This window comes from Myodes glareolus, chromosome 19 (genome assembly GCF_982192425.1).
Source record: "Myodes glareolus chromosome 19, mMyoGla1.1, whole genome shotgun sequence".
NCBI classification, from domain to species: Eukaryota; Metazoa; Chordata; class Mammalia; order Rodentia; family Cricetidae; genus Myodes; species Myodes glareolus.
In genome coordinates, this window is record NC_142044.1 from 9,777,389 (window position 1) to 9,792,092 (window position 14,704).

Sequence of the window (14,704 nt, forward strand, 5' to 3'; positions counted from 1 at the left end):
CTCCATAAGATTATAAAGCTGATTGGCCCATTAGGTCAGGCTACTTATTAGTTCTTATGACACATATTACCCCATTATCCTTATCTACGTTAGCCATATGGCTTGGTACCTTTTTCAGCTGTCAGCTTACATGCTGTCTCTTCGGTGGTCTGCGCAGGAGTGGCTGAGGAAGTTTCCTCCTCCCTAGCCTTTTCCTATTCTCATTGCTCTGCCTCCTCTTCCTGTCTGACTGACCCACCTATACTTCCTGCCTGGCCAATCAGCGTTTTATTAAAATACATGGTTGACAGAATACAGACAATTCTCCCACACCACCCCAAGCATTTCATATTGATACACTGTTATCTGGCATGTGCCACCGACTGTTTTTCCAGATAAATGGACATAAATGCACAAGTACATGCTTTTCGATTTTAGTAAGAAATTTAGTGTGTATTGATTCAACAATGACTAACTCATGCTATCCATGATTACACTGATGTTAATGAGCTCATTTAATCTTAATATTGGATGAGGAGAAAATTACAGCTATTAACAAATAGTTGAAATTTGGGAACCTGTTTGGAGTAGTTGCTTCAAATATTTCTTATTGTCGCCTTTTCACCAATGGCAAAGTATACTCAAATACTTGCATGTAAAAAAGATTACACTGGTTTTCATTCAATTCCAAAAAGTCTTAGACAGTGCTGTATGCTGTAACTGGAGAAACAGGTTTGACCAACACTTAGAACACTCCACTAGCAAACAGATAAAATGTGCTTTGGCATATGAGAGGTAATTCATGCTCAAGCAAATCTCAACTTTGTCTGGATGACCCAGTTCTTTCACAGCTGTACACAGAGGTTTAATTATGTGTGTGTGTGTGTGTGTGTGTGTGTGTGTGTGTGTGTACTTGAAGCCTTGTAATTTACAGAGAGCAAGAGAAGATTCATTTAGTTTCTTCAAGATTATGAATCACTAATACTATTCACCATTGAATGATACTTTCTTATACAGTGATGCATAACACCTTAAATTTTTTTTAAGTTTTCAACTATCTAAGATAATTAGCTTCATGAGATTTCACCACGATATGTATCTCTCTCTTCTAAACCTTCTGAAAATAGCAATAAAAACTAATGAAAGCACACTCGCTCTCCAAGGTCAGCCAAGGGCGGTAATTTTCTCAGTACCTGGGACACAGCCCACTGACCCTTCGAGAAGCTTTTGCTAGTGGGTGAGAATGGATGGGTTTATTAAAGAAGAGACTGCAATGAAGATGAAACATGGCATATGACACATCCTAGCTACCGGGCAGATCCCCCACAGACACCAAGAAGTCTTAAAACTCCTCAGATTCAAACAACATCCGGTCATTGCAGTAACTTTAAAATAACTGCAGCTTCACAATTTAATTGTACGTCCTCTGATGAAAGCCATTTGCCTGCCCCATTCCTTTCTCACAATGTCCTTTCTGCTATTGTTGTAAAAGGTGATATTTATCACATCGTCATGAATAAGTACTTGTTGGTCATGGCAGCATCTGGCGCTGCCTTATGCCCTGAGGGCATTGTGATTCTGTGATTCCGTCACAGCTATGGTAGACAGGTTCACACACCCTGCAGTTCCTTCCTGTTGAGAAAAGTGAGGTGAGAGCCTCGCTGGCCAGCACCTGGTTCAAAGCTCTGGGAAGCCTTCGGTATGAACACAGGTAGCCCAGAATTTCAAGGGAGTTAAGACACCTGGGCAAAGCAATCACATAGAGAAAGAAGAAACCCAGTGGGAAATTTCCTCATCTTCTGGTGGGATACTTCTGAAGTGGCTGTGCATGGCTAAGCTTCCACTGTCCATATGGAAAACAACCCCCAAACACCTTCCTTTCTCTTGTATCTGACTGCTTGCCCTCTGCTTTCTAAAGAACCTCCAACACGAACCATCTGTTTCCAAATCCTTCTTGCATGAGCTACTTTACGGCCCCATCAACCACCAATGTTATAGTAGTTTTTAAGTTTTAAATTTAACTGTTCTCTTCATTATCTCTAATGGAGCCTATGAACATTTGACTCTCGGAGACTGTAATCAATACATATAAAATGGAAATGGAAAAGCATAATTTATGAATGAACTAAAAGGGTTGAATTACACTTAAAAGTTGTCTTAAGATAACTGGCCACCGTGTGTGTTTTTCTTTTCCAATGGACTGTCAAGAATGAAGTGTGACTCTGAAATCAGGCTGCTTTCATCCACATGGGAAACTTAGTTGGCTATGCCTCACTTCCTAAGACATATTCCTGGAAATATAAAGCATGATGATAATAACAGTAACAATATTATCTTACTAATTTTTTTCTGGTTTAGAATAATGTCAATAGGTGTAACTGTTCTGAATATCTAAAATTATCCAAAAGAATATGCTTGCTAAAAAAATAAGCAAGCAAACAAAAATATTAGCAATGAATGCCCATTAAGTTCCATCTAAATGCTTCCCCTATATGCTCCAAAATCATTTTAGCACCAAGATAGATGTTTTCAAACATTAGCCAAATGGCAGAATTATTCAAACCTTCTTCTCAAAATGACTAACAGTGTTCCTAACTGTCAAACACAATTTAAGTGCAGCAGGCAGGATCTTTGTGAGTGCATTGCACCGGAGTCAGTTGGCTCTTTATTTCCTTATGTAGCAACATGAGCCAGGAAAGAGCCCACAATAAAAATAGTCCCCCCATAGACTTGTCAGATGTAGAAAATAATATTAAATAAAAAGAAAACAAATTTTCCGTTTAGTCCATACCTATAGTACCCAATCATCATATGTGATGTGTCCTCCATATAACCTTTGGGAATTCTTATGTTTTCAGAAGCTGGAAATTACCTAAAAGAGTTTATAATGACTCTGATTTTTCCATGATAGCCTTAGAAAATTTTACATTGATTTAAAAAGGGGTGTTTCAATTTTCAGCTCATTCTCCAGTCCGTAAAGTACATCATGGAGATGGTAGGTTTATTAATTGTGGTCATTTTCAAGTTTTATGGAACACTAACTCTAACTACTGGACAAAAAAAAAATCTGAAAAGCAATTGGCAACAGCAACAAGAACCGTATTTAAGTCCAGTTTCTTATCGTTGAACAAAGTTCTATAGAAATATCTAGAAATGATACTTCTAACCAAGTAGACAAGGGCAATAAAAATAATTCTTTATAAAAGCAAGGATTAGTGAAAATGTTTCCAAATCACATATTTTTGCCTTGGGTTTATTGAATAAAAGGAAAGTATTTTAGCATTTAATACTAGAATATTTTTATATGAATAAGAAGTTAATCATGATCAATCATTTTCTCTGGAATGGGTTCCATTGACTGCCAGAAATATTTGGAATGATTGAAAGAGTCACCACCTTCACTTAGAACGTCAAGCATATTCTTCTTAGTGTAAAGATGTAAAGAATGCACAAGCAAATTTTCCATTGCCAGATGGAAGTTGCTGAACTTTCTCACCTATGGAACTTCTAGGGTGTAGCTCACAATTACTGTTATGCTCGCTAACATGAGATGGCAAAGAAGACAGTTAATATAAATTGTTATACCTTATTTTATTATGTCATTTACGTAAGGTTGGAAATTTTATAGAAATTTAGTAATGCTGTGTCTTATGGTTGGCATTACATAATCAGATAGAATAATATAATGGAAACACAAAAGATTAAGGTGCTGTATCAAAACTGATACCTGCAGGAAGCAAGTCCTGGGAGGGAAGACGCTGAGAACTAATTTCTCTTTAGAAGCAGAGTGGAAGCTCAGACCTGTGGAATAACAGCTTTGTAATGTGCATTATGTTGCATATCAGCGTGTGTTGTTTATTAAGCTTGTTGCAAGCAGACATTGAAAGTGAGTGGGGTTCCCCATTTCAGATTCTAGAACATGTATTTCAAGTGTCCTCCAAGGCTCCTTGGTTAGGATTTGCCTGGGCAACTGATCCTGAAACAGGGAGAAAAAAAAAATTAACAAAAGAGAACAAGAGGGGGCTAGAGAGATGGCTCAGCAGAAAAGAGCATTTGCTGCTCTTCTAAAGTACCTAGGTTTGAGTCCCAGCACCCACGTGACAGCTCACAATTGTGATTCTCTTTCCACAGGATCAGACACTTCCATGGGCACTGCACATACAAATGTCCAACAGGCATGTATACACACAAAATAAATAAATCTAAAAAAACTCAAAAGTTAAAATTATATTCATAATAATAGCTAAAAGGTATTTTAACCAGAGTTACTATTGTTAATCTCATAATATAAAAAATGCATGGAGGGAAGATAATGTACAAACTCATCAGTGGAGAAAATGTTCTACTTTCAATTAGGACCTCCAACATGGCTATTGCATCAGGACTTCCTCCAACTGAGTTCTGATGAATGTCTGTCTTGCTAATGCTAGTCTTTCCTCTCTCTCTATCAATTGGGCTACTTCTGTAATTTCTAATTGGTGTTATGAGCACTTGATTTGTTGATGTTTGATTATCTATCTGATGCTTCTGTCTGTTAGACTTCATTCTTTTATTTTTGCTTGCTATGTACTTAACAAAGTAGGACTATCAGATCATTATCTGCCTTTAAAAAAAAAACAGCATTTATTTCTGAGATTGAACTTTGTTTTTGCTTAGAACCGTTCACTGAATTGAGATTAGCAAATTGCTTTCTCCGGATGTATAGGCTTTGTCTATGGATGACTACTCTTCTTGTCAGCCTTGAATTTCACTTTCGGTTATCCTAATACCATTCTTATGCCCAACACATGACTTGTGACGTTCCAAATCCAGATCAGGATGTTTATGTTAAGACTGCTTGGTAATGAAAGCAATTGATCCTTTAATGATTCTTCTTCCTCAGACTGAGTTAAAATGTGTCAGACAGACAGAAAGATAGACAGCAACTGAGTATCTGTATTGTTTTCTTAAAGGCTTCATTTTAATGTGGGTAGGGTTACTCTTGCTGCTGCTGCCAATAACAGTGCACTTACTCGAAGTCTCCTCAACCTTGTATCAGTCGCTTTTCCAACATCCTTCATCATCCACTCTCGTCCTTCTTTGAATAAACCTATTTATTCAGCATTCTAGGCCTTCCCAGAAACGAGGTTTTGCATTTACTTTGTTACTAGGAGACATGGATTTTTGAGACTTTCATTTCTGAAACAGTCTAAAACAAACAAAGTTTTTCTCATCAGACCTTAGAAAAAAATGATCAGACACAAATACGAAATAGTTCATGCTCAACCTCCTTAGCGATCAGGGAAATGCAAATCAAAACAACTTTGAGATATCATCTTACACCTGTCAGAATAGCCAAACTCAAAAACACCAATGATAGCCTATGCTGGAGAGGATGTGGAATGAGGGGAACACTCATCCATTGTTGGTGGGAATGCAAACTTGTGCAGCCACTGTGGAAATCAGTGTGGCGGTTTCTCAGGAAATTGGGAGTCAACCTCCTTCAGGACCCAGCAATTCCACTCTTGGGAATATACCCAAGAGATGCCCTATCATACTACAAAAGCATTTGTTCAACTATGTTCATAGCAGCACTATTTGTAATAGCCAGAACCTGGAAACAGCCTAGGTGCCCCTCAATAGAAGAATGGTTAAAAAAGGTGTGGAACATATACACATTAGAGTTTTACTCAGCGGTAAAAAACAATGACATCTTGAATTTTGCATGCAAATGGATGGAAATAGAAAACGCTTTACTGAGTGAGGTAAGCCAGACCCAAAAAGAGGAACACGGTATGTATTCACTCATAAGTGGATTCTAACCATAATTAAAGGTCTTTGAGCCTATTATTCGTGATCCTAGAGAAGCTAAATAAGAAGGTGAACCTGATGAAAATCATGTAGCTATCCTCCTGGAGATTGGAAATAGACAAGAGTGTCAGGCAACCTCGGGTGCATGGGGGGGAGTGGAGGGCTGTTGGAAGGGGAGAGGGTTAGAGAGAAGGGAGTAGGGGAGGAATGGGGAAAGATCGGGGGACTGGGATGGGGGGAGGGAGGAAGGATGGATATGGGATCAGGGAAGTATATACCTCAACTAAGGGAGTCATTTTAGAGTTTACAAGAGACTTGATTATAAAGGGGGTCCCAGGTCCAAGGAGAGATCCCCAGATTGTTCTCTGGACAGAGGAGAGGGTGCCTGAACCGGCCTTGGCCCACAACCATACTGATGAATATTTTGCATATCACCATAGAACCCTCATCTGGCGATGGATGGAGATGGAGGCGGAGACCCACGTCGGAACACTGGACCTAGCTCCCTAGGTCCAAACGAGAGGCAGAAGGAAAGAGAACGTGAGCAAAGAAGGCAAGAGCAGAGGAAACCTTCATCCGACGTTGGATGGCGATACAGACGGAGACCCATATTGGAGCACCGGACTGAGCCCTCCATGGTCCAAATGAGGAGCAGAAGGATGAAGAAAATGAAAAAAGAAATCAGGACTGCGAGGGATGCGAGCACCCACTGATACAAGGGGACTGATATAATGAGAGTTCACCAAGGCCTGTTGGACTGGGAGGACGTGATCCAACCAGATTCTCTGAATGTGGCTGGATTCTCTGAATGTGGCTGGCCCGGAGCCTTTCTGAAAAGCCATTGACAATGACACTGGGACTTCGTTCCTCTGCATATACTGGATTTTGGCGATCCAGTCTGTTTGGATTCTCACCTTCCCTGGACCTGGAGGGAGGGGGGAGGAATTTGAACTTCCCACAGGGCAGGAAACCCTGACTGCTCTTAGGGATGGAGAGGGAGTGGGGGGAGTGGGAGGGTGTTGGGAGGAGGGGCGGAAATGGAAACTTTTATAATTTAATAAAATTAAAAAAAAAACAAATACGAAATAGTGGAAATAAAACAAGGTAATAATTGACAATAATTTGATATTAACTCACAGGGACCTCAGAAACGAAAGGTCAATGTTTCTGTTTTCAAGTGGATGAAAGCTGTGGTCCCAGATATGCATTTGAACTGTCTGCAATAGAAGCAATTGCAAGTTGCTCTCCTTTATCCTTCACCAGCCTATTGATACTAATTAAGTCACATTAATATGAATGAGCAGTTTCACCAGTAAGCCAATAACCTGCCTAGCCAGGGAGCTTTGGCTTCTCCTTCCTCTTTTTCTTCTATATTTTAGAAATAAAAAGCACACACAACACTTGACCAATAATAGCTCTTTCCAGCTACTAGCTTCTGGCTCCATCCCTAGACAGATAACTGCAGCTTTGGTCCAGAAGCCATCTTTTCTGAACTCAAAAATGCAAATGTGCTGCACGGCCAAGAAGAAGTGCATGCATTTTCCTGTCCTATATGTCACAACCCTCCTATTGCTTTCTATCTGTGTCTTTGTCTTGTTTATGTGCACTGAAGCAGGAAATTAGTGTATGAGAATAACCTATTGGCAAAGAGCAAACCTGGAGTCCCCAGACATCAGGGCAGGCACAGTGACACTGCAGGGAATAGGAAAGTGACTTGTGACATTATAAAGCATATGTAACAGACAGCACGTGCAAGAAAGCCTGCACTATACAAATGAGTCCAAAACGTTGATCCTATATATTATAAACGCCCCCATCCTTTGTGCAAGCCTGTCGTTGAGATCCTAACCTTTCTCTTTGCTCCTGTCTGCTTCCCAGAAGGATACTGTTTCTTGGGAAAGTGTCTGAGTTCCTGCTATAACTGAGTGTTGCTGTGAAATTCTTTGTTCTGGCACACAAAAACCTGGAAGCCCCAGCAGGTATCTGCAGATGTCAATAACACTATTTTCTATATCTTTGTGGAACAGTGATTTCTATGAAAACAGGCTCTCAGTTTCCACCAACAATTGCTCTCTTGCCAGACAATGAAATACAAGCTGCATGCAGCCTTTTCTGTCTCTTCTTTCTAATTCTCAGTCGCTAAATTCTCACCTTTAGTATATTTTTTTTTCTTAACACAAACCAACTTGTGAGTGTAACAAAAGGCCCTGGCGCATCTGAACAACAGACTTGTCTCACTGATGAGTGCAGTGAAAATGGAGTTGAATAGGTTCAGACCTGTAATCTATCTATTCAGGAGCTTGCAGCAGGAGGATTGCACATTTATGGCTTGCTTGGGAAGATTGGGTAGACCCTGAAATGTAAAGGGAAGTCATTCAGAGAACCCTGAGTTCAGTCGTCAGCATTAAAAAAAAAAAAAAAGAAAAGCCCTGTTGTGTTTCTCAATCCTAAGTAATCAGCCTGAAACTTATGTATATGTGGGGTGACACTAATCAGATTTTGTAGGTTGTGTGTTTGTGCATGTGTGTAAAAATGCAACAATAATAGTTATAAAGTGAGAGATCCTTAATTCAAGGATGTTTGGGACATGGGAGGAGTTGAAGGGAGAAGTAGAATTTATGTAAAATGTACTTACTCATGTATGATAGTACCAAAAATAAAATTTAAATAAAAAATTGAACACAAGCAAAAGATTTCACAAATTACAGCAGACCTTAAAACCAGAGGAGTTTAGGTTGTCATGGGATTTTGAGTTTCATTGGCAGTGTTTGGATATAGATAGATCTGTAAGCATCAAAATAAAACATCTATTCTTAAAACCCAGAAAGAGAAAAGGAGAAAGAGAGAAGAAAAAGGAGGAGGAAGAACGTAGGAGGAAGAAGGGAAAGAAAGGAAAGAAGGAAGGAAGAAATTCACAAAGAGAAAAGGAAAACAGAACGAGTTTTCCTGTTGTGTTGAAAATAGATGTTTAGGGAATAAGTAAATGTGTCACTTATTTTATTTATTTTCCTTGGGAAAATTGAATGAACGAGGCTTATGATAAAGAAAGCCTAATGGGAGACTCCTTACTGTACTTTAACTTGGATTCGACTTCACTCAAAGAGGAAACATTGACACAACCTCTGGCATCATCGGCCAGGGCTTCAAAACGCCTCTCTCAGTGTCATCGGTCGGTGTGGGGGTGAGGAAAGGGAATCCAGAATGAGACATATTTGATTGTCACCACACTAGAAATGACCAGAATGGGGGAAAAAACCCTTGTATTATAAGCAACTGATGTCAGAGAGTGCTAACATGGAATTCTGGGAGATTTAGCTGGTAAGTCAATAAATTCAGGTGAATTTATACTTCTTTTTTTTTTTTTTTTTTAGTAAATTTTATTAAATTATAAAAGTTTCCATTTCCACCCCCCCTCCCAACACCCTCCCACTCCCCCTACTCCCCCTCCTCCTCCCTCTTCGTCCCCCAGGGCGGTCAGGGTTTCCTGCCCTGTGGGAAGTTCCAGTTCCTTCCCCCTCCCTCCAGGTCCAGGAAGGTGAGTGTCCAAACAGACTGGATCCCCAAAATCCATTATATGTAGAGGAAACAGGTCCCAGTGTCATAGTCAATGGCTTTTCAGAAAGACTTCGGGTCAGCCACAGTCAGAGAATCCGGCCAAATTCGGAGAGTCTGGTTAGATCACGTCCTCTTTCAGTCCCAGTCCAACTGGCCTTGGTAAACTCTCATCAGATCCGTTCCCTTATATCAGTGGGTGATGGCATCCCTCGCAGTACTGACTTCGTTTTTCATGTTCTTCCTCCTTCTGCTCCTCATTTGGACCTCGGGGGGCTCAGTCCCGTGCTGCAGTGTGGGTTTCCGACTGTATCGCCATCCTTCGTCAGATGCAGGATCTATGGTGATAAGCAAAATATACATCAGTATGGACATGGGCCACGGCCGATTCAGGCACCCACTCCTCTGTCCAGAGAGCAATCTGGGGGATCTCTCCTTGGACCTGGGATCCCATATATACTCAAGTCTCCTGTAAACCCTAAAATGGGTCCCTTAGTTGAAATATAATCTTCCCTGATCCCTTGTTCATCCTTCCTCCCTCCCCCCCCATCCCAGGCCACCAAGCTTTCCCCTTTCTTCCCCTACTCCCTTCTCTCTAACCTTCTCCCCTTCCATCGACCCTCCCTCCCCCCCATGCACCCGAGGTTACCTGGGACTCTTGTCTATTTCCTACCTCCTGGTGGATAGCTAAATAATCTTCATCAGGTTCATCTTCTTATTTAGCTTCTCTAGGATCACGAATAATAGGCTCAAAGACCTTTAATTATGGTTAGAATCCACTTATGAGTGAATACATACCGTGTTCCTCTTTTTGGGTCTGGCTTACCTCACTCAGTAAAGCGTTTTCTATTTCCATCCATTTGCATGCAAAATTCAAGATGTCATTGTTTTTTACCGCTGAGTAAAACTCTAATGTGTATATGTTCCACACCTTTTTTAACCATTCTTCTATTGAGGGGCACCTAGGCTGTTTCCAGGTTCTGGCTATTACAAATAGTGCTGCTATGAACATAGTAGAACAAATGCTTTTGTAGTATGTTAGGGAATCTTTAGGGTATATTCCCAAGAGTGGAACTGCTGGGTCCTGAGGGAGGTTGACTCCCAGTTTCCTGAGAAACCGCCACACTGATTTCCACAGTGGCTGCACGAGTTTGCATTCCCACCAACAATGGATGAGTGTTCCCCTCACCCCACATCCTCTCCAGCATAGGATATCATTGGTGTTTTTGACTTTAGCTATTCTGACAGGTGTAAGATGGTATCTCAAAGTGGTTTTGATTTGCATTTCCCTGATCGCTAAGGAGGTTGAGCATGACCTTAAGTGTCTTCTGGCCATTCGAAGTTCATCTGTTGTGAATTCTCTGTTAAGTTCAGTACCCCATTTTTTAATTGGGTTAATTAGAGTTTTAGTGCCTAGTTTCTTGAGTTCTTTGTATATTTTGGAGATCAGACCTTTGTCTGATGAGGGGTTGGTGAAGATCTTCTCCCAGTCAGAAGGCAGCCTTTTTGTCCTACTGACAGTGTCCTTTGCTTTACAGAAGCTTCCCAGTTTCAGTAGATCCCATTTATTCATTGTTTCTCTTATTGTCTGTGCTGCTGGGGTCCTGCTTAGGAAGAGGCCTCCTGTGCCTAAATCTTGTAGACTACTTCCCACTTTCTCTTCTATCAGGTTCAAAGTGGACGGATTAATGTTGATGTCTTTAATCCATTTGGACTTGATTTTTGTGCATGGTGATACATATGGATCTACTTTCATTTTTTTACAGGTTGACATCCAGTTATGCCAGCAAAATTTGTTAAAGATGCTGTCCTTCTTCCATTGTATACCTTTAGCTCCCTTGTCGAAAATTAGGTGTTCATAAGTTTGTGGGTTAATATCTGGGTCTTCTATTCGATTCCATAGGTCGACTTCTCTGTTCTTATGCCAATACCAAGCTGTTTTCAATACTGTAGCTCTATAATAGAGTTTGAAGTCAGGGATGGTAATGCCTCCAGAAGTTCTTTTATTATATAAGATTGTTTTGGCTATCCTGGGTTTTTTGTTTTGCCATATAAACTTGATTATTGTTCTCTCAAGGTCTGTGAAGAAGTTTGATGGGATTTTGATGGGGATTGCATTGAATCTATAGATTGCTTTTGGTAGAATTGCCATTTTTACTATGTTGATTCTCCCAATCCAAGAGCAGGGGAGGTCTTTCCATTTTCTGGTATCCTCCTCAATTTCTTTCTTCAAAGACTTAAAGTTTTTGTCAAATAGGTCTTTCACTTCCTTGGTTAGAGTAACCCCAAGATATTTTATGCTATTTGTGTCTATCATGAAAGGTGATGCTTCTCTGATTTCCCTCTCTGCTTCTTTATCCTTTGTGTATAGGAGGGCCACTGATTTTTTGGAGTTGATCTTGTATCCTGCCACGTTACTAAAGGTGTTTATCAGCTGTAGGAGTTCTTTGGTAGAGTTTTTGGGGTCACTTATGTAAACTATCATATCGTCAGCAAATAACGAAAGTTTAACTTCATCCTTTCCAATTCGAATCCCCTTGATCTCCTTATGTTGTCTTATTGCTATTGCTAGAACTTCAAGCACTATATTGAAGAGGTATGGAGAGAGTGGACAGCCTTGTCGCGTTCCTGATTTTAGTGGAAAGGCTTTGAGTTTCTCTCCATTCAGTTTGATGTTAGCTGTCGGCTTGCTGTATATTGCTTTTATTATATTTAGGTATGATCCTTGTATCCCCAGTCTCTCCAACACCTTTATCATAAATGGGTGTTGAATTTTGTCAAATGCTTTTTCAGCATCTAGTGAGATGATCATATGGTTTTTTTCTTTCAGTTTATTTATATGATGGATTACATTGATAGATTTGCGTATGTTGAACCAGCCCTGCATCTCTGGAATGAAGCCGACTTGATCATAATGGATAATTTTTCTAATGTGCTCTTGGATTCGGTTTGCCAGTATTTTATTGAGAATTTTCGCGTCGATGTTCATGAGTGAGATTGGCCTGTAATTCTCTTTCTTGGTTGTGTCTTTGTGTGGTTTTGGTATTAGGGTAACTGTAGCTTCATAAAAGGAGTTAGGCAATGACTCTTCTGTTTCTATATTGTGGAATACGTTAAGGAGTATAGGTATTAGCTCTTCCTGGAAGTTCTGGTAGAATTCTGCATTGAAACCATCTGGTCCTGGGCTTTTTTTGGTAGGGAGATTTTTGATAACAGCTTCTAATTCTTCGCGACTAACAGGTCTATTTAGGTTGTTCACCTGTTCTTGGTTCAACTTTGGTATATGGTACTTATCTAAGAAAATGTCCATTTCTTTTACATTTTCCAACTTTGTGGCATATAAACTTTCATAGTAAGATCTAATGATTCTCTGAATTTCCTCTGTATCTGTGGTTATGTCCCCCTTTTCATTTCTGATCTTATTAATTTGCATGTTCTCTCTCTGCCGTTTGATTAACTTGGCTAGGGGTTTGTCAATCTTGTTGATTTTCTCCAAGAACCAGCTTTTTGATTCATTGATTCTTTGGATTGTTTTCTCTGTTTCTATTTTGTTGATTTCAGCCCTCAGTTTGATTATTTCCAGTCTTCTAGACCTCCTGGGTGAATCAGCTTCTTTTTTTTCTAGATCTTTCAATTGTGCTGTTAATTCTCCAATGTGTGCTTTCTCCGCTTTCTTTAATTGGGCACTTAGTGCTATGAACTTTCCTCTTAGCACTGCTTTCATAGTGTCCCATAGGTTTGAGTATGTTGTGTCTTTGTTTTCATTAAATTCAAGGAAGAGTTTAATTTCTTTCTTTATTTCTTCCTTGACCCAGGGGTGATTTAGTAGTTGACTGTTCAGTTTCCATGAGTTTGTTGGCTTCCTGGGGGGAGCATTGTTGTTGAATTCTAATTTTAGTCCATGGTGATCTGACAAGACACAGGTAGTTACTAATATTTTTTTGTATCTGTGGAAGTTTACTTTGTTACCGAGTATGTGGTCAATTTTCGAGAAGGTTCCATGAGCTGCAGAGAAAAAGGTATATTCTTTCCTATTTGGGTGGAGTGTTCTATAGATGTCTGTTAAGTCCATTTGATTCAATACCTCCAATAGGTCTCTCAATTCTCTGTTTGGTTTCTGTCTGATTGACCTGTCCATTGGTGAGAGAGGAGTGTTGAAGTCTCCTACTATTAGTGTGTGTGGTTTGATGACCGCCTTGAGTTCTAGAAGAGTTTCTTTTACATATGTGGGTGCCTTTATATTAGGAGCATAGATATTCAGGATTGAGACTTCCTCCTGATGAATTGTTCCAGTTATGAGTATGAAATGTCCATCTCCATTTCTTCTGATTGATTTTAGTTTGAAGTCGATTTTGTTAGATATTAGAATGGCCACGCCTGCTTGTTTCTTAGGCCCATTTGCTTGGAAAACCTTTTCCCAACCCTTTACTCTGAGTAGGTGTCTGTCTTTGTGGTTGAGGTGTGTTTCTTGTAAACAGCAGAATGTTGGATCCTGTTTTCGTATCCAATCTCTAAGTCTGTGCCTCTTTATAGGTGAATTGAGACCATTGATATTAAGTGATATTAATGACCAGTGGTTGTTGACTCCGGTCATTTTTTTTTTTGTTAGGTAGTAGAGTATATGTGTTTTTCTTCTTTAATTTGTGCTTGTGAATGGTCGCTAGATGTTCGAGTTATTGTAGGCCGTGTTGGGAATGTTGGATTCCTTCGGTAGTGATTTTCCTTCTAATATTCTCTGTAAGGCTGGATTAGTAGCTACGTATTGCTTAAATTTGTTTTTATCCTGGAATATTTTGTTTTCTCCGTTGATAGTGAACAGTAGCTTGGCAGGGTATATTAGTCTGGGTTTGCATCCATGGTCTCTTAGTTTCTGCAGTACCTCTATCCAGGATCTTCTGGCTTTCATGGTTTCCATAGAGAAATCCGGTGTAAGCCTGATAGGTTTACCTTTATAAGTTACTTGACCTTTTTCCTTTGCAGCTCTTAAAATTTTTTCTTTAATATTTATGTTTTGTGTTTTGATTATTATATGACGCGGGGATGTTTTTTTCTGATCCAATCTATTCGGTGTTCTGTATGCTTCTTGAACCTTCATAGGAATATCGTTCTTTAGGTTGGGAAAGTTTTCTTCTATAATTTTGTTGAATATATTTTCTGGTCCTTTGATCTGCAGTTCTTCTCCTTCTTCAATCCCTATTATTCTTAGATTTGGTTTTTTTATTGTGTCCCAGATTTCCTGAATGTTTTGTGAAGAGAATTTGTTGGATTTGCCGTTTTCTCTGACCTGAGCATTTATTTTCTCTATGGTATCTTCAGAATCTGAGATTCGTTCTTCTATCTCTTGTATTCTATTGGTTATGCTTGATTCTGTAGTCTCCGCTCG